General features: G+C 38.2%; 19 non-coding genes across 19 annotated transcripts; all 19 read right to left on the reverse strand.

The window, feature by feature from the left end:
* Positions 1-594: 594 nt before the first annotated feature.
* TRNAR-UCU (transfer RNA arginine (anticodon UCU)) lies at positions 595-666 on the reverse strand. The gene has a single exon. It is a non-coding gene; the product is annotated as a tRNA-Arg (tRNA).
* Positions 667-1355: 689 nt separating this feature from the next.
* Positions 1356-1427, reverse strand: TRNAW-CCA (transfer RNA tryptophan (anticodon CCA)). Its single transcript has one exon. It is a non-coding gene; the product is annotated as a tRNA-Trp (tRNA).
* Positions 1428-2468: 1041 nt separating this feature from the next.
* TRNAW-CCA (transfer RNA tryptophan (anticodon CCA)) lies at positions 2469-2540 on the reverse strand. The gene has a single exon. It is a non-coding gene; the product is annotated as a tRNA-Trp (tRNA).
* A 689-nt stretch (positions 2541-3229) lies between these two features.
* On the reverse strand, positions 3230-3301 carry TRNAW-CCA (transfer RNA tryptophan (anticodon CCA)). Its single transcript has one exon. It is a non-coding gene; the product is annotated as a tRNA-Trp (tRNA).
* Positions 3302-5103: 1802 nt separating this feature from the next.
* TRNAW-CCA (transfer RNA tryptophan (anticodon CCA)) lies at positions 5104-5175 on the reverse strand. Its single transcript has one exon. It is a non-coding gene; the product is annotated as a tRNA-Trp (tRNA).
* A 689-nt stretch (positions 5176-5864) lies between these two features.
* Positions 5865-5936, reverse strand: TRNAW-CCA (transfer RNA tryptophan (anticodon CCA)). Its single transcript has one exon. It is a non-coding gene; the product is annotated as a tRNA-Trp (tRNA).
* A 689-nt stretch (positions 5937-6625) lies between these two features.
* TRNAR-UCU (transfer RNA arginine (anticodon UCU)) lies at positions 6626-6697 on the reverse strand. Its single transcript has one exon. It is a non-coding gene; the product is annotated as a tRNA-Arg (tRNA).
* Positions 6698-7386: 689 nt separating this feature from the next.
* TRNAR-UCU (transfer RNA arginine (anticodon UCU)) lies at positions 7387-7458 on the reverse strand. The gene has a single exon. It is a non-coding gene; the product is annotated as a tRNA-Arg (tRNA).
* A 689-nt stretch (positions 7459-8147) lies between these two features.
* On the reverse strand, positions 8148-8219 carry TRNAR-UCU (transfer RNA arginine (anticodon UCU)). The gene has a single exon. It is a non-coding gene; the product is annotated as a tRNA-Arg (tRNA).
* A 689-nt stretch (positions 8220-8908) lies between these two features.
* TRNAR-UCU (transfer RNA arginine (anticodon UCU)) lies at positions 8909-8980 on the reverse strand. Its single transcript has one exon. It is a non-coding gene; the product is annotated as a tRNA-Arg (tRNA).
* Positions 8981-10782: 1802 nt separating this feature from the next.
* Positions 10783-10854, reverse strand: TRNAW-CCA (transfer RNA tryptophan (anticodon CCA)). The gene has a single exon. It is a non-coding gene; the product is annotated as a tRNA-Trp (tRNA).
* Positions 10855-11543: 689 nt separating this feature from the next.
* TRNAW-CCA (transfer RNA tryptophan (anticodon CCA)) lies at positions 11544-11615 on the reverse strand. Its single transcript has one exon. It is a non-coding gene; the product is annotated as a tRNA-Trp (tRNA).
* A 689-nt stretch (positions 11616-12304) lies between these two features.
* On the reverse strand, positions 12305-12376 carry TRNAW-CCA (transfer RNA tryptophan (anticodon CCA)). Its single transcript has one exon. It is a non-coding gene; the product is annotated as a tRNA-Trp (tRNA).
* A 689-nt stretch (positions 12377-13065) lies between these two features.
* On the reverse strand, positions 13066-13137 carry TRNAW-CCA (transfer RNA tryptophan (anticodon CCA)). The gene has a single exon. It is a non-coding gene; the product is annotated as a tRNA-Trp (tRNA).
* Positions 13138-13826: 689 nt separating this feature from the next.
* Positions 13827-13898, reverse strand: TRNAW-CCA (transfer RNA tryptophan (anticodon CCA)). Its single transcript has one exon. It is a non-coding gene; the product is annotated as a tRNA-Trp (tRNA).
* A 689-nt stretch (positions 13899-14587) lies between these two features.
* On the reverse strand, positions 14588-14659 carry TRNAW-CCA (transfer RNA tryptophan (anticodon CCA)). Its single transcript has one exon. It is a non-coding gene; the product is annotated as a tRNA-Trp (tRNA).
* A 689-nt stretch (positions 14660-15348) lies between these two features.
* On the reverse strand, positions 15349-15420 carry TRNAW-CCA (transfer RNA tryptophan (anticodon CCA)). The gene has a single exon. It is a non-coding gene; the product is annotated as a tRNA-Trp (tRNA).
* Positions 15421-16109: 689 nt separating this feature from the next.
* Positions 16110-16181, reverse strand: TRNAW-CCA (transfer RNA tryptophan (anticodon CCA)). Its single transcript has one exon. It is a non-coding gene; the product is annotated as a tRNA-Trp (tRNA).
* A 1802-nt stretch (positions 16182-17983) lies between these two features.
* TRNAW-CCA (transfer RNA tryptophan (anticodon CCA)) lies at positions 17984-18055 on the reverse strand. Its single transcript has one exon. It is a non-coding gene; the product is annotated as a tRNA-Trp (tRNA).
* Positions 18056-18120: the final 65 nt, after the last annotated feature.

Consider the following 18120-nt stretch of genomic DNA (forward strand, 5'->3'; position numbering starts at 1 on the left):
TACGGCCGTTTTCTTTCTGAACAACGTTAATAACTTAAACAGTAGCTGTCTGCACATGTGTCAGCTCAGTATCCCCAACCACTTAGTTAGTCGCTGCACTACTGCCGTCAAGAGAATATTCTGTACTGATTGGCTAACATCTCAATTGCATTTAGATTTATTGTAGGGTTTCTGGGAGACGTGGCACTGCGTTTGTGGCAGTTTCAGTCCCTATTCAAGAATAAAACCCCAATGTGACCGGCTGCAGCAAATAAGTGCAGAAGTAGTGATCCGTATGAATTCCAAGTGATCTGCAGAAGAAACCAAAAAGCTCTTAAGAGCCAGCACAACATATCATAAACAATACAATATTCTTTCAAGTGTATTTTTGTTTCTTGCCTCTAAGAGTGTAAAATCCAATGACCTGCATAATTTAGTGGGTAATGCTTTATTTGAAATTTCTGTATTAGCAGTGTAACTACAATGTAATCTGTCCTGTACTTCCAATGTAAGTACACATAAGTAGAATGTAATTTCATGTACTTAATGTTGAAATATGCGTTTCCAAAAAATGAAAGTGGAATCAAGAAACTAATGAAGGTAAATAGAAATGTCTGATCCCGACGTGATTTGAACACGCAACCTTCTGATCAGAAGTCAGACGCGCTACCGTTGCGCCACGAGATCACACAGAAACATCAGTGTGAAAGGTTAGAAGTGATTGCAAAGAGTAGCTATTTTATGCACTGTTGGAATGAGTTTTTCGGGCAACAGTGCATGTATACGGCCGTTTTCTTTCTGAACAACGTTAATAACTTAAACAGTAGCTGTCTGCACATGTGTCAGCTCAGTATCCCCAACCACTTAGTTAGTCGCTGCACTACTGCCGTCAAGAGAATATTCTGTACTGATTGGCTAACATCTCAATTGCATTTAGTTTTATTGTAGGGTTTCTGGGAGACGTGGCACTGCGTTTGTGGCAGTTTCAGTCCCTATTCAAGAATAAAACCCCAATGTGACCGGCTGCAGCAAATAAGTGCAGAAGTAGTGATCCGTATGAATTTCAAGTGATCTGCAGAAGAAACCAAAAAGCTCTTAAGAGCCAGAACAACATATCATAAACAATACAATATTCTTTCAAGTGTATTTTTGTTTCTTGCCTCTAAGAGTGTAAAATCCAATGACCTGCATAATTTAGTGGGTAATACTTTATTTGAAATTTCTGTATTAGCAGTGTAACTACAATGTAATCTGTCCTGTACTTCCAATGTAAGTACACATAAGTAGCATGTAATTTCATGTACTTAATGTTGAAATATGCGTTTCCAAAAAATGAAAGTGGAATCAAGAAACTAATGAAGGTAAATAGAAATGTCTGATCCCGACGTGATTTGAACACGCAACCTTCTGATCTGGAGTCAGACGCGCTACCGTTGCGCCACGAGATCACACAGAAACATCAGTGTGAAAGGTTAGAAGTGATTGCAAAGAGTAGCTATTTTATGCACTGTTGGAATGAGTTTTTCGGGCAACAGTGCATGTATACGGCCGTTTTCTTTCTGAACAACGTTAATAACTTAAACAGTAGCTGTCTGCACATGTGTCAGCTCAGTATCCCCAACCACTTAGTTAGTCGCTGCACTACTGCCGTCAAGAGAATATTCTGTACTGATTGGCTAACATCTCAATTGCATTTAGATTTATTGTAGGGTTTCTGGGAGACGTGGCACTGCGTTTGTGACAGTTTCAGTCCTTATTCAAGAATAAAACCCCAATGTGACCGGCTGCAGCAAATAAGTGCAGAAGTAGTGATCCGTATGAATTTCAAGTGATCTGCAGAAGAAACCAAAAAGCTCTTAAGAGCCAGCACAACATATCATAAACAATACAATATTCTTTCAAGTGTATTTTTGTTTCTTGCCTCTAAGAGTGTAAAATCCAATGACCTGCATAATTTAGTGGGTAATGCTTTATTTGAAATTTCTGTATTAGCAGTGTAACTACAATGTAATCTGTCCTGTACTTCCAATGTAAGTACACATAAGTAGCATGTAATTTCATGTACTTAATGTTGAAATATGCATTTCCAAAAAATGAAAGTGGAATCAAGAAACTAATGAAGGTAAAGAGAAATGTCTGCAGCCAATAAGTGCAGAAGTAGTGATCCGTATAAATTTCAAATGATCTGCAGAAGAAACCAAAAAGCTCTTAAGAGCCAGCACAACATATCATAAACAATACAATATTCTTTCAAGTGTATTTTTGTTTCTTGCCTCTAAGAGTGTAAAATCCAATGACCTGCATAATTTAGTGGGTAATGCTTTATTTGAAATTTCTGTATTAGCAGTGTAACTACAATGTAATCTGTCCTGTACTTCCAATGTAAGTACACATAAGTAGAATGTAATTTCATGTACTTAATGTTGAAATATGCGTTTCCAAAAAATGAAAGTGGAATCAAGAAACTAATGAAGGTAAATAGATATGTCTGATCCCGACGTGATTTGAACACGCAACCTTCTGATCTGGAGTCAGACGCGCTACCGTTGCGCCACGAGATCACACAGAAAAATCAGTGTGAAAGGTTAGAAGTGATTGCAAAGAGTAGCTATTTTATGCACTGTTGGAATGAGTTTTTCGGGCAACAGTGCATGTATACGGCCGTTTTCTTTCTGAACAACGTTAATAACTTAAACAGTAGCTGTCTGCACATGTGTCAGCTCAGTATCCCCAACCACTTAGTTAGTCGCTGCACTACTGCCGTCAAGAGAATATTCTGTACTGATTGGCTAACATCTCAATTGCATTTAGATTTATTGTAGGGTTTCTGGGAGACGTGGCACTGCGTTTGTGGCAGTTTCAGTCCCTATTCAAGAATAAAACCCCAATGTGACCGGCTGCAGCAAATAAGTGCAGAAGTAGTGATCCGTATGAATTCCAAGTGATCTGCAGAAGAAACCAAAAAGCTCTTAAGAGCCAGCACAACATATCATAAACAATACAATATTCTTTCAAGTGTATTTTTGTTTCTTGCCTCTAAGAGTGTAAAATCCAATGACCTGCATAATTTAGTGGGTAATGCTTTATTTGAAATTTCTGTATTAGCAGTGTAACTACAATGTAATCTGTCCTGTACTTCCAATGTAAGTACACATAAGTAGAATGTAATTTCATGTACTTAATGTTGAAATATGCGTTTCCAAAAAATGAAAGTGGAATCAAGAAACTAATGAAGGTAAATAGAAATGTCTGATCCCGACGTGATTTGAACACGCAACCTTCTGATCTGGAGTCAGACGCGCTACCGTTGCGCCACGAGATCACACAGAAACATCAGTGTGAAAGGTTAGAAGTGATTGCAAAGAGTAGCTATTTTATGCACTGTTGGAATGAGTTTTTCGGGCAACAGTGCATGTATACGGCCGTTTTCTTTCTGAACAACGTTAATAACTTAAACAGTAGCTGTCTGCACATGTGTCAGCTCAGTATCCCCAACCACTTAGTTAGTCGCTGCACTACTGCCGTCAAGAGAATATTCTGTACTGATTGGCTAACATCTCAATTGCATTTAGTTTTATTGTAGGGTTTCTGGGAGACGTGGCACTGCGTTTGTGGCAGTTTCAGTCCCTATTCAAGAATAAAACCCCAATGTGACCGGCTGCAGCAAATAAGTGCAGAAGTAGTGATCCGTATGAATTTCAAGTGATCTGCAGAAGAAACCAAAAAGCTCTTAAGAGCCAGAACAACATATCATAAACAATACAATATTCTTTCAAGTGTATTTTTGTTTCTTGCCTCTAAGAGTGTAAAATCCAATGACCTGCATAATTTAGTGGGTAATACTTTATTTGAAATTTCTGTATTAGCAGTGTAACTACAATGTAATCTGTCCTGTACTTCCAATGTAAGTACACATAAGTAGCATGTAATTTCATGTACTTAATGTTGAAATATGCATTTCCAAAAAATGAAAGTGGAATCAAGAAACTAATGAAGGTAAAGAGAAATGTCTGATCCCGACGTGATTTTAACACGCAACCTTCTGATCTGGAGTCAGACGCGCTACCGTTGCGCCACGAGATCACACAGAAACATCAGTGTGAAAGGTTAGAAGTGATTGCAAAGAGTAGCTATTTTATGCACTGTTGGAATGAGTTTTTCGGGCAACAGTGCATGTATACGGCCGTTTTCTTTCTGAACAACGTTAATAACTTAAACAGTAGCTGTCTGCACATGTGTCAGCTCAGTATCCCCAACCACTTAGTTAGTCGCTGCACTACTGCCGTCAAGAGAATATTCTGTACTGATTGGCTAACATCTCAATTGCATTTAGATTTATTGTAGGGTTTCTGGGAGACGTGGCACTGCGTTTGTGACAGTTTCAGTCCTTATTCAAGAATAAAACCCCAATGTGACCGGCTGCAGCAAATAAGTGCAGAAGTAGTGATCCGTATGAATTTCAAGTGATCTGCAGAAGAAACCAAAAAGCTCTTAAGAGCCAGCACAACATATCATAAACAATACAATATTCTTTCAAGTGTATTTTTGTTTCTTGCCTCTAAGAGTGTAAAATCCAATGACCTGCATAATTTAGTGGGTAATGCTTTATTTGAAATTTCTGTATTAGCAGTGTAACTACAATGTAATCTGTCCTGTACTTCCAATGTAAGTACACATAAGTAGCATGTAATTTCATGTACTTAATGTTGAAATATGCATTTCCAAAAAATGAAAGTGGAATCAAGAAACTAATGAAGGTAAAGAGAAATGTCTGCAGCCAATAAGTGCAGAAGTAGTGATCCGTATAAATTTCAAATGATCTGCAGAAGAAACCAAAAAGCTCTTAAGAGCCAGCACAACATATCATAAACAATACAATATTCTTTCAAGTGTATTTTTGTTTCTTGCCTCTAAGAGTGTAAAATCCAATGACCTGCATAATTTAGTGGGTAATGCTTTATTTGAAATTTCTGTATTAGCAGTGTAACTACAATGTAATCTGTCCTGTACTTCCAATGTAAGTACACATAAGTAGAATGTAATTTCATGTACTTAATGTTGAAATATGCGTTTCCAAAAAATGAAAGTGGAATCAAGAAACTAATGAAGGTAAATAGATATGTCTGATCCCGACGTGATTTGAACACGCAACCTTCTGATCTGGAGTCAGACGCGCTACCGTTGCGCCACGAGATCACACCGAAAAATCAGTGTGAAAGGTTAGAAGTGATTGCAAAGAGTAGCTATTTTATGCACTGTTGGAATGAGTTTTTCGGGCAACAGTGCATGTATACGGCCGTTTTCTTTCTGAACAACGTTAATAACTTAAACAGTAGCTGTCTGCACATGTGTCAGCTCAGTATCCCCAACCACTTAGTTAGTCGCTGCACTACTGCCGTCAAGAGAATATTCTGTACTGATTGGCTAACATCTCAATTGCATTTAGATTTATTGTAGGGTTTCTGGGAGACGTGGCACTGCGTTTGTGGCAGTTTCAGTCCCTATTCAAGAATAAAACACCAATGTGACCGGCTGTAGCAAATAAGTGCAGAAGTAGTGATCCGTATGAATTCCAAGTGATCTGCAGAAGAAACCAAAAAGCTCTTAAGAGCCAGCACAACATATCATAAACAATACAATATTCTTTCAAGTGTATTTTTGTTTCTTGCCTCTAAGAGTGTAAAATCCAATGACCTGCATAATTTAGTGGGTAATGCTTTATTTGAAATTTCTGTATTAGCAGTGTAACTACAATGTAATCTGTCCTGTACTTCCAATGTAAGTACACATAAGTAGAATGTAATTTCATGTACTTAATGTTGAAATATGCGTTTCCAAAAAATGAAAGTGGAATCAAGAAACTAATGAAGGTAAATAGAAATGTCTGATCCCGACGTGATTTGAACACGCAACCTTCTGATCTGGAGTCAGACGCGCTACCGTTGCGCCACGAGATCACACAGAAACATCAGTGTGAAAGGTTAGAAGTGATTGCAAAGAGTAGCTATTTTATGCACTGTTGGAATGAGTTTTTCGGGCAACAGTGCATGTATACGGCCGTTTTCTTTCTGAACAACGTTAATAACTTAAACAGTAGCTGTCTGCACATGTGTCAGCTCAGTATCCCCAACCACTTAGTTAGTCGCTGCACTACTGCCGTCAAGAGAATATTCTGTACTGATTGGCTAACATCTCAATTGCATTTAGTTTTATTGTAGGGTTTCTTGGAGACGTGGCACTGCGTTTGTGGCAGTTTCAGTCCCTATTCAAGAATAAAACCCCAATGTGACCGGCTGCAGCAAATAAGTGCAGAAGTAGTGATCCGTATGAATTCCAAGTGATCTGCAGAAGAAACCAAAAAGCTCTTAAGAGCCAGCACAACATATCATAAACAATACAATATTCTTTCAAGTGTATTTTTGTTTCTTGCCTCTAAGAGTGTAAAATCCAATGACCTGCATAATTTAGTGGGTAATGCTTTATTTGAAATTTCTGTATTAGCAGTGTAACTACAATGTAATCTGTCCTGTACTTCCAATGTAAGTACACATAAGTAGAATGTAATTTCATGTACTTAATGTTGAAATATGCGTTTCCAAAAAATGAAAGTGGAATCAAGAAACTAATGAAGGTAAATAGAAATGTCTGATCCCGACGTGATTTGAACACGCAACCTTCTGATCAGAAGTCAGACGCGCTACCGTTGCGCCACGAGATCACACAGAAACATCAGTGTGAAAGGTTAGAAGTGATTGCAAAGAGTAGCTATTTTATGCACTGTTGGAATGAGTTTTTCGGGCAACAGTGCATGTATACGGCCGTTTTCTTTCTGAACAACGTTAATAACTTAAACAGTAGCTGTCTGCACATGTGTCAGCTCAGTATCCCCAACCACTTAGTTAGTCGCTGCACTACTGCCGTCAAGAGAATATTCTGTACTGATTGGCTAACATCTCAATTGCATTTAGATTTATTGTAGGGTTTCTGGGAGACGTGGCACTGCGTTTGTGGCAGTTTCAGTCCCTATTCAAGAATAAAACCCCAATGTGACCGGCTGCAGCAAATAAGTGCAGAAGTAGTGATCCGTATGAATTCCAAGTGATCTGCAGAAGAAACCAAAAAGCTCTTAAGAGCCAGCACAACATATCATAAACAATACAATATTCTTTCAAGTGTATTTTTGTTTCTTGCCTCTAAGAGTGTAAAATCCAATGACCTGCATAATTTAGTGGGTAATGCTTTATTTGAAATTTCTGTATTAGCAGTGTAACTACAATGTAATCTGTCCTGTACTTCCAATGTAAGTACACATAAGTAGAATGTAATTTCATGTACTTAATGTTGAAATATGCGTTTCCAAAAAATGAAAGTGGAATCAAGAAACTAATGAAGGTAAATAGAAATGTCTGATCCCGACGTGATTTGAACACGCAACCTTCTGATCAGAAGTCAGACGCGCTACCGTTGCGCCACGAGATCACACAGAAACATCAGTGTGAAAGGTTAGAAGTGATTGCAAAGAGTAGCTATTTTATGCACTGTTGGAATGAGTTTTTCGGGCAACAGTGCATGTATACGGCCGTTTTCTTTCTGAACAACGTTAATAACTTAAACAGTAGCTGTCTGCACATGTGTCAGCTCAGTATCCCCAACCACTTAGTTAGTCGCTGCACTACTGCCGTCAAGAGAATATTCTGTACTGATTGGCTAACATCTCAATTGCATTTAGATTTATTGTAGGGTTTCTGGGAGACGTGGCACTGCGTTTGTGGCAGTTTCAGTCCCTATTCAAGAATAAAACCCCAATGTGACCGGCTGCAGCAAATAAGTGCAGAAGTAGTGATCCGTATGAATTCCAAGTGATCTGCAGAAGAAACCAAAAAGCTCTTAAGAGCCAGCACAACATATCATAAACAATACAATATTCTTTCAAGTGTATTTTTGTTTCTTGCCTCTAAGAGTGTAAAATCCAATGACCTGCATAATTTAGTGGGTAATGCTTTATTTGAAATTTCTGTATTAGCAGTGTAACTACAATGTAATCTGTCCTGTACTTCCAATGTAAGTACACATAAGTAGAATGTAATTTCATGTACTTAATGTTGAAATATGCGTTTCCAAAAAATGAAAGTGGAATCAAGAAACTAATGAAGGTAAATAGAAATGTCTGATCCCGACGTGATTTGAACACGCAACCTTCTGATCAGAAGTCAGACGCGCTACCGTTGCGCCACGAGATCACACAGAAACATCAGTGTGAAAGGTTAGAAGTGATTGCAAAGAGTAGCTATTTTATGCACTGTTGGAATGAGTTTTTCGGGCAACAGTGCATGTATACGGCCGTTTTCTTTCTGAACAACGTTAATAACTTAAACAGTAGCTGTCTGCACATGTGTCAGCTCAGTATCCCCAACCACTTAGTTAGTCGCTGCACTACTGCCGTCAAGAGAATATTCTGTACTGATTGGCTAACATCTCAATTGCATTTAGATTTATTGTAGGGTTTCTGGGAGACGTGGCACTGCGTTTGTGGCAGTTTCAGTCCCTATTCAAGAATAAAACCCCAATGTGACCGGCTGCAGCAAATAAGTGCAGAAGTAGTGATCCGTATGAATTCCAAGTGATCTGCAGAAGAAACCAAAAAGCTCTTAAGAGCCAGCACAACATATCATAAACAATACAATATTCTTTCAAGTGTATTTTTGTTTCTTGCCTCTAAGAGTGTAAAATCCAATGACCTGCATAATTTAGTGGGTAATGCTTTATTTGAAATTTCTGTATTAGCAGTGTAACTACAATGTAATCTGTCCTGTACTTCCAATGTAAGTACACATAAGTAGAATGTAATTTCATGTACTTAATGTTGAAATATGCGTTTCCAAAAAATGAAAGTGGAATCAAGAAACTAATGAAGGTAAATAGAAATGTCTGATCCCGACGTGATTTGAACACGCAACCTTCTGATCAGAAGTCAGACGCGCTACCGTTGCGCCACGAGATCACACAGAAACATCAGTGTGAAAGGTTAGAAGTGATTGCAAAGAGTAGCTATTTTATGCACTGTTGGAATGAGTTTTTCGGGCAACAGTGCATGTATACGGCCGTTTTCTTTCTGAACAACGTTAATAACTTAAACAGTAGCTGTCTGCACATGTGTCAGCTCAGTATCCCCAACCACTTAGTTAGTCGCTGCACTACTGCCGTCAAGAGAATATTCTGTACTGATTGGCTAACATCTCAATTGCATTTAGTTTTATTGTAGGGTTTCTGGGAGACGTGGCACTGCGTTTGTGGCAGTTTCAGTCCCTATTCAAGAATAAAACCCCAATGTGACCGGCTGCAGCAAATAAGTGCAGAAGTAGTGATCCGTATGAATTTCAAGTGATCTGCAGAAGAAACCAAAAAGCTCTTAAGAGCCAGAACAACATATCATAAACAATACAATATTCTTTCAAGTGTATTTTTGTTTCTTGCCTCTAAGAGTGTAAAATCCAATGACCTGCATAATTTAGTGGGTAATACTTTATTTGAAATTTCTGTATTAGCAGTGTAACTACAATGTAATCTGTCCTGTACTTCCAATGTAAGTACACATAAGTAGCATGTAATTTCATGTACTTAATGTTGAAATATGCATTTCCAAAAAATGAAAGTGGAATCAAGAAACTAATGAAGGTAAAGAGAAATGTCTGATCCCGACGTGATTTTAACACGCAACCTTCTGATCTGGAGTCAGACGCGCTACCGTTGCGCCACGAGATCACACAGAAACATCAGTGTGAAAGGTTAGAAGTGATTGCAAAGAGTAGCTATTTTATGCACTGTTGGAATGAGTTTTTCGGGCAACAGTGCATGTATACGGCCGTTTTCTTTCTGAACAACGTTAATAACTTAAACAGTAGCTGTCTGCACATGTGTCAGCTCAGTATCCCCAACCACTTAGTTAGTCGCTGCACTACTGCCGTCAAGAGAATATTCTGTACTGATTGGCTAACATCTCAATTGCATTTAGATTTATTGTAGGGTTTCTGGGAGACGTGGCACTGCGTTTGTGACAGTTTCAGTCCTTATTCAAGAATAAAACCCCAATGTGACCGGCTGCAGCAAATAAGTGCAGAAGTAGTGATCCGTATGAATTTCAAGTGATCTGCAGAAGAAACCAAAAAGCTCTTAAGAGCCAGCACAACATATCATAAACAATACAATATTCTTTCAAGTGTATTTTTGTTTCTTGCCTCTAAGAGTGTAAAATCCAATGACCTGCATAATTTAGTGGGTAATGCTTTATTTGAAATTTCTGTATTAGCAGTGTAACTACAATGTAATCTGTCCTGTACTTCCAATGTAAGTACACATAAGTAGCATGTAATTTCATGTACTTAATGTTGAAATATGCATTTCCAAAAAATGAAAGTGGAATCAAGAAACTAATGAAGGTAAAGAGAAATGTCTGCAGCCAATAAGTGCAGAAGTAGTGATCCGTATAAATTTCAAATGATCTGCAGAAGAAACCAAAAAGCTCTTAAGAGCCAGCACAACATATCATAAACAATACAATATTCTTTCAAGTGTATTTTTGTTTCTTGCCTCTAAGAGTGTAAAATCCAATGACCTGCATAATTTAGTGGGTAATGCTTTATTTGAAATTTCTGTATTAGCAGTGTAACTACAATGTAATCTGTCCTGTACTTCCAATGTAAGTACACATAAGTAGAATGTAATTTCATGTACTTAATGTTGAAATATGCGTTTCCAAAAAATGAAAGTGGAATCAAGAAACTAATGAAGGTAAATAGATATGTCTGATCCCGACGTGATTTGAACACGCAACCTTCTGATCTGGAGTCAGACGCGCTACCGTTGCGCCACGAGATCACACCGAAAAATCAGTGTGAAAGGTTAGAAGTGATTGCAAAGAGTAGCTATTTTATGCACTGTTGGAATGAGTTTTTCGGGCAACAGTGCATGTATACGGCCGTTTTCTTTCTGAACAACGTTAATAACTTAAACAGTAGCTGTCTGCACATGTGTCAGCTCAGTATCCCCAACCACTTAGTTAGTCGCTGCACTACTGCCGTCAAGAGAATATTCTGTACTGATTGGCTAACATCTCAATTGCATTTAGATTTATTGTAGGGTTTCTGGGAGACGTGGCACTGCGTTTGTGGCAGTTTCAGTCCCTATTCAAGAATAAAACACCAATGTGACCGGCTGTAGCAAATAAGTGCAGAAGTAGTGATCCGTATGAATTCCAAGTGATCTGCAGAAGAAACCAAAAAGCTCTTAAGAGCCAGCACAACATATCATAAACAATACAATATTCTTTCAAGTGTATTTTTGTTTCTTGCCTCTAAGAGTGTAAAATCCAATGACCTGCATAATTTAGTGGGTAATGCTTTATTTGAAATTTCTGTATTAGCAGTGTAACTACAATGTAATCTGTCCTGTACTTCCAATGTAAGTACACATAAGTAGAATGTAATTTCATGTACTTAATGTTGAAATATGCGTTTCCAAAAAATGAAAGTGGAATCAAGAAACTAATGAAGGTAAATAGAAATGTCTGATCCCGACGTGATTTGAACACGCAACCTTCTGATCTGGAGTCAGACGCGCTACCGTTGCGCCACGAGATCACACAGAAACATCAGTGTGAAAGGTTAGAAGTGATTGCAAAGAGTAGCTATTTTATGCACTGTTGGAATGAGTTTTTCGGGCAACAGTGCATGTATACGGCCGTTTTCTTTCTGAACAACGTTAATAACTTAAACAGTAGCTGTCTGCACATGTGTCAGCTCAGTATCCCCAACCACTTAGTTAGTCGCTGCACTACTGCCGTCAAGAGAATATTCTGTACTGATTGGCTAACATCTCAATTGCATTTAGATTTATTGTAGGGTTTCTGGGAGACGTGGCACTGCGTTTGTGACAGTTTCAGTCCTTATTCAAGAATAAAACCCCAATGTGACCGGCTGCAGCAAATAAGTGCAGAAGTAGTGATCCGTATGAATTTCAAGTGATCTGCAGAAGAAACCAAAAAGCTCTTAAGAGCCAGCACAACATATCATAAACAATACAATATTCTTTCAAGTGTATTTTTGTTTCTTGCCTCTAAGAGTGTAAAATCCAATGACCTGCATAATTTAGTGGGTAATGCTTTATTTGAAATTTCTGTATTAGCAGTGTAACTACAATGTAATCTGTCCTGTACTTCCAATGTAAGTACACATAAGTAGCATGTAATTTCATGTACTTAATGTTGAAATATGCATTTCCAAAAAATGAAAGTGGAATCAAGAAACTAATGAAGGTAAAGAGAAATGTCTGATCCCGACGTGATTTGAACACGCAACCTTCTGATCTGGAGTCAGACGCGCTACCGTTGCGCCACGAGATCACACAGAAACATCAGTGTGAAAGGTTAGAAGTGATTGCAAAGAGTAGCTATTTTATGCACTGTTGGAATGAGTTTTTCGGGCAACAGTGCATGTATACGGCCGTTTTCTTTCTGAACAACGTTAATAACTTAAACAGTAGCTGTCTGCACATGTGTCAGCTCAGTATCCCCAACCACTTAGTTAGTCGCTGCACTACTGCCGTCAAGAGAATATTCTGTACTGATTGGCTAACATCTCAATTGCATTTAGATTTATTGTAGGGTTTCTGGGAGACGTGGCACTGCGTTTGTGACAGTTTCAGTCCTTATTCAAGAATAAAACCCCAATGTGACCGGCTGCAGAAAATAAGTGCAGAAGTAGTGATCCGTATGAATTTCAAGTGATCTGCAGAAGAAACCAAAAAGCTCTTAAGAGCCAGCACAACATATCATAAACAATACAATATTCTTTCAAGTGTATTTTTGTTTCTTGCCTCTAAGAGTGTAAAATCCAATGACCTGCATAATTTAGTGGGTAATACTTTATTTGAAATTTCTGTATTAGCAGTGTAACTACAATGTAATCTGTCCTGTACTTCCAATGTAAGTACACATAAGTAGAATGTAATTTCATGTACTTAATGTTGAAATATGCGTTTCCAAAAAATGAAAGTGGAATCAAGAAACTAATGAAGGTAAATAGAAATGTCTGATCCCGACGTGATTTGAACACGCAACCTTCTGATCTGGAGTCAGACGCGCTACCGTTGCGCCACGAGATCACACAGAAACATCAGTGTGAAAGGTTAGAAGTGATTGCAAAGAGTAGCTATTTTATGCACTGTTGGAATGAGTTTTTCGGGCAACAGTGCATGTATACGGCCGTTTTCTTTCTGAACAACGTTAATAACTTAAACAGTAGCTGTCTGCACATGTGTCAGCTCAGTATCCCCAACCACTTAGTTAGTCGCTGCACTACTGCCGTCAAGAGAATATTCTGTACTGATTGGCTAACATCTCAATTGCATTTAGATTTATTGTAGGGTTTCTGGGAGACGTGGCACTGCGTTTGTGACAGTTTCAGTCCTTATTCAAGAATAAAACCCCAATGTGACCGGCTGCAGCAAATAAGTGCAGAAGTAGTGATCCGTATGAATTTCAAGTGATCTGCAGAAGAAACCAAAAAGCTCTTAAGAGCCAGCACAACATATCATAAACAATACAATATTCTTTCAAGTGTATTTTTGTTTCTTGCCTCTAAGAGTGTAAAATCCAATGACCTGCATAATTTAGTGGGTAATGCTTTATTTGAAATTTCTGTATTAGCAGTGTAACTACAATGTAATCTGTCCTGTACTTCCAATGTAAGTACACATAAGTAGCATGTAATTTCATGTACTTAATGTTGAAATATGCATTTCCAAAAAATGAAAGTGGAATCAAGAAACTAATGAAGGTAAAGAGAAATGTCTGATCCCGACGTGATTTGAACACGCAACCTTCTGATCTGGAGTCAGACGCGCTACCGTTGCGCCACGAGATCACACAGAAACATCAGTGTGAAAGGTTAGAAGTGATTGCAAAGAGTAGCTATTTTATGCACTGTTGGAATGAGTTTTTCGGGCAACAGTGCATGTATACGGCCGTTTTCTTTCTGAACAACGTTAATAACTTAAACAGTAGCTGTCTGCACATGTGTCAGCTCAGTATCCCCAACCACTTAGTTAGTCGCTGCACTACTGCCGTCAAGAGAATATTCTGTACTGATTGGCTAACATCTCAATTGCATTTAGATTTATTGTAGGGTTTCTGGGAGACGTGGCACTGCGTTTGTGACAGTTTCAGTCCTTATTCAAGAATAAAACCCCAATGTGACCGGCTGCAGAAAATAAGTGCAGAAGTAGTGATCCGTATGAATTTCAAGTGATCTGCAGAAGAAACCAAAAAGCTCTTAAGAGCCAGCACAACATATCATAAACAATACAATATTCTTTCAAGTGTATTTTTGTTTCTTGCCTCTAAGAGTGTAAAATCCAATGACCTGCATAATTTAGTGGGTAATACTTTATTTGAAATTTCTGTATTAGCAGTGTAACTACAATGTAATCTGTCCTGTACTTCCAATGTAAGTACACATAAGTAGAATGTAATTTCATGTACTTAATGTTGAAATATGCGTTTCCAAAAAATGAAAGTGGAATCAAGAAACTAATGAAGGTAAATAGAAATGTCTGATCCCGACGTGATTTGAACACGCAACCTTCTGATCTGGAGTCAGACGCGCTACCGTTGCGCCACGAGATCACACAGAAACATCAGTGTGAAAGGTTAGAAGTGATTGCAAAGAGTAGCTATTTTATGCACTGTTGGAATGAGTTTTTCGGGCAACAGTGCATGTATACGGCCGTTTTCTTTCTGAACAACGTTAATAACTTAAACAGTAGCTGTCTGCACATGTGTCAGCTCAGTATCCCCAACCACTTAGTTAGTCGCTGCACTACTGCCGTCAAGAGAATATTCTGTACTGATTGGCTAACATCTCAATTGCATTTAGTTTTATTGTAGGGTTTCTGGGAGACGTGGCACTGCGTTTGTGGCAGTTTCAGTCCCTATTCAAGAATAAAACCCCAATGTGACCGGCTGCAGCAAATAAGTGCAGAAGTAGTGATCCGTATGAATTTCAAGTGATCTGCAGAAGAAACCAAAAAGCTCTTAAGAGCCAGAACAACATATCATAAACAATACAATATTCTTTCAAGTGTATTTTTGTTTCTTGCCTCCAAGAGTGTAAAATCCAATGACCTGCATAATTTAGTGGGTAATGCTTTATTTGAAATTTCTGTATTAGCAGTGTAACTACAATGTAATCTGTCCTGTACTTCCAATGTAAGTACACATAAGTAGCATGTAATTTCATGTACTTAATGTTGAAATATGCATTTCCAAAAAATGAAAGTGGAATCAAGAAACTAATGAAGGTAAAGAGAAATGTCTGATCCCGACGTGATTTGAACACGCAACCTTCTGATCTGGAGTCAGACGCGCTACCGTTGCGCCACGAGATCACACAGAAACATCAGTGTGAAAGGTTAGAAGTGATTGCAAAGAGTAGCTATTTTATGCACTGTTGGAATGAGTTTTTCGGGCAACAGTGCATGTATACGGCCGTTTTCTTTCTGAACAACGTTAATAACTTAAACAGTAGCTGTCTGCACATGTGTCAGCTCAGTATCCCCAACCACTTAGTTAGTCGCTGCACTACTGCCGTCAAGAGAATATTCTGTACTGATTGGCTAACATCTCAATTGCATTTAGATTTATTGTAGGGTTTCTGGGAGACGTGGCACTGCGTTTGTGACAGTTTCAGTCCTTATTCAAGAATAAAACCCCAATGTGACCGGCTGCAGAAAATAAGTGCAGAAGTAGTGATCCGTATGAATTTCAAGTGATCTGCAGAAGAAACCAAAAAGCTCTTAAGAGCCAGCACAACATATCATAAACAATACAATATTCTTTCAAGTGTATTTTTGTTTCTTGCCTCTAAGAGTGTAAAATCCAATGACCTGCATAATTTAGTGGGTAATACTTTATTTGAAATTTCTGTATTAGCAGTGTAACTACAATGTAATCTGTCCTGTACTTCCAATGTAAGTACACATAAGTAGAATGTAATTTCATGTACTTAATGTTGAAATATGCGTTTCCAAAAAATGAAAGTGGAATCAAGAAACTAATGAAGGTAAATAGAAATGTCTGATCCCGACGTGATTTGAACACGCAACCTTCTGATCTGGAGTCAGACGCGCTACCGTTGCGCCACGAGATCACACAGAAACATCAGTGTGAAAGGTTAGAAGTGATTGCAAAGAGTAGCTATTTTATGCACTGTTGGAATGAGTTTTTCGGGCAACAGTGCATGTATACGGCCGTTTTCTTTCTGAACAACGTTAATAACTTAAACAGTAGCTGTCTGCACATGTGTCAGCTCAGTATCCCCAACCACTTAGTTAGTCGCTGCACTACTGCCGTCAAGAGAATATTCTGTACTGATTGGCTAACATCTCAATTGCATTTAGTTTTATTGTAGGGTTTCTGGGAGACGTGGCACTGCGTTTGTGGCAGTTTCAGTCCCTATTCAAGAATAAAACCCCAATGTGACCGGCTGCAGCAAATAAGTGCAGAAGTAGTGATCCGTATGAATTTCAAGTGATCTGCAGAAGAAACCAAAAAGCTCTTAAGAGCCAGAACAACATATCATAAACAATACAATATTCTTTCAAGTGTATTTTTGTTTCTTGCCTCTAAGAGTGTAAAATCCAATGACCTGCATAATTTAGTGGGTAATACTTTATTTGAAATTTCTGTATTAGCAGTGTAACTACAATGTAATCTGTCCTGTACTTCCAATGTAAGTACACATAAGTAGCATGTAATTTCATGTACTTAATGTTGAAATATGCATTTCCAAAAAATGAAAGTGGAATCAAGAAACTAATGAAGGTAAAGAGAAATGTCTGATCCCGACGTGATTTTAACACGCAACCTTCTGATCTGGAGTCAGACGCGCTACCGTTGCGCCACGAGATCACACAGAAACATCAGTGTGAAAGGTTAGAAGTGATTGCAAAGAGTAGCTATTTTATGCACTGTTGGAATGAGTTTTTCGGGCAACAGTGCATGTATACGGCCGTTTTCTTTCTGAACAACGTTAATAACTTAAACAGTAGCTGTCTGCACATGTGTCAGCTCAGTATCCCCAACCACTTAGTTAGTCGCTGCACTACTGCCGTCAAGAGAATATTCTGTACTGATTGGCTAACATCTCAATTGCATTTAGATTTATTGTAGGGTTTCTGGGAGACGTGGCACTGCGTTTGTGACAGTTTCAGTCCTTATTCAAGAATAAAACCCCAATGTGACCGGCTGCAGCAAATAAGTGCAGAAGTAGTGATCCGTATGAATTTCAAGTGATCTGCAGAAGAAACCAAAAAGCTCTTAAGAGCCAGCACAACATATCATAAACAATACAATATTCTTTCAAGTGTATTTTTGTTTCTTGCCTCTAAGAGTGTAAAATCCAATGACCTGCATAATTTAGTGGGTAATGCTTTATTTGAAATTTCTGTATTAGCAGTGTAACTACAATGTAATCTGTCCTGTACTTCCAATGTAAGTACACATAAGTAGCATGTAATTTCATGTACTTAATGTTGAAATATGCATTTCCAAAAAATGAAAGTGGAATCAAGAAACTAATGAAGGTAAAGAGAAATGTCTGCAGCCAATAAGTGCAGAAGTAGTGATCCGTATAAATTTCAAATGATCTGCAGAAGAAACCAAAAAGCTCTTAAGAGCCAGCACAACATATCATAAACAATACAATATTCTTTCAAGTGTATTTTTGTTTCTTGCCTCTAAGAGTGTAAAATCCAATGACCTGCATAATTTAGTGGGTAATGCTTTATTTGAAATTTCTGTATTAGCAGTGTAACTACAGTGTAATCTGTCCTGTACTTCCAATGTAAGTACACATAAGTAGAATGTAATTTCATGTACTTAATGTTGAAATATGCGTTTCCAAAAAATGAAAGTGGAATCAAGAAACTAATGAAGGTAAATAGATATGTCTGATCCCGACGTGATTTGAACACGCAACCTTCTGATCTGGAGTCAGACGCGCTACCGTTGCGCCACGAGATCACACCGAAAAATCAGTGTGAAAGGTTAGAAGTGATTGCAAAGAGTAGCTATTTTATGCACTGTTG

The sequence above is a fragment of the Ascaphus truei genome, chromosome 6 (assembly GCF_040206685.1).
Source record: "Ascaphus truei isolate aAscTru1 chromosome 6, aAscTru1.hap1, whole genome shotgun sequence".
Classification (NCBI taxonomy): domain Eukaryota; kingdom Metazoa; phylum Chordata; class Amphibia; order Anura; family Ascaphidae; genus Ascaphus; species Ascaphus truei.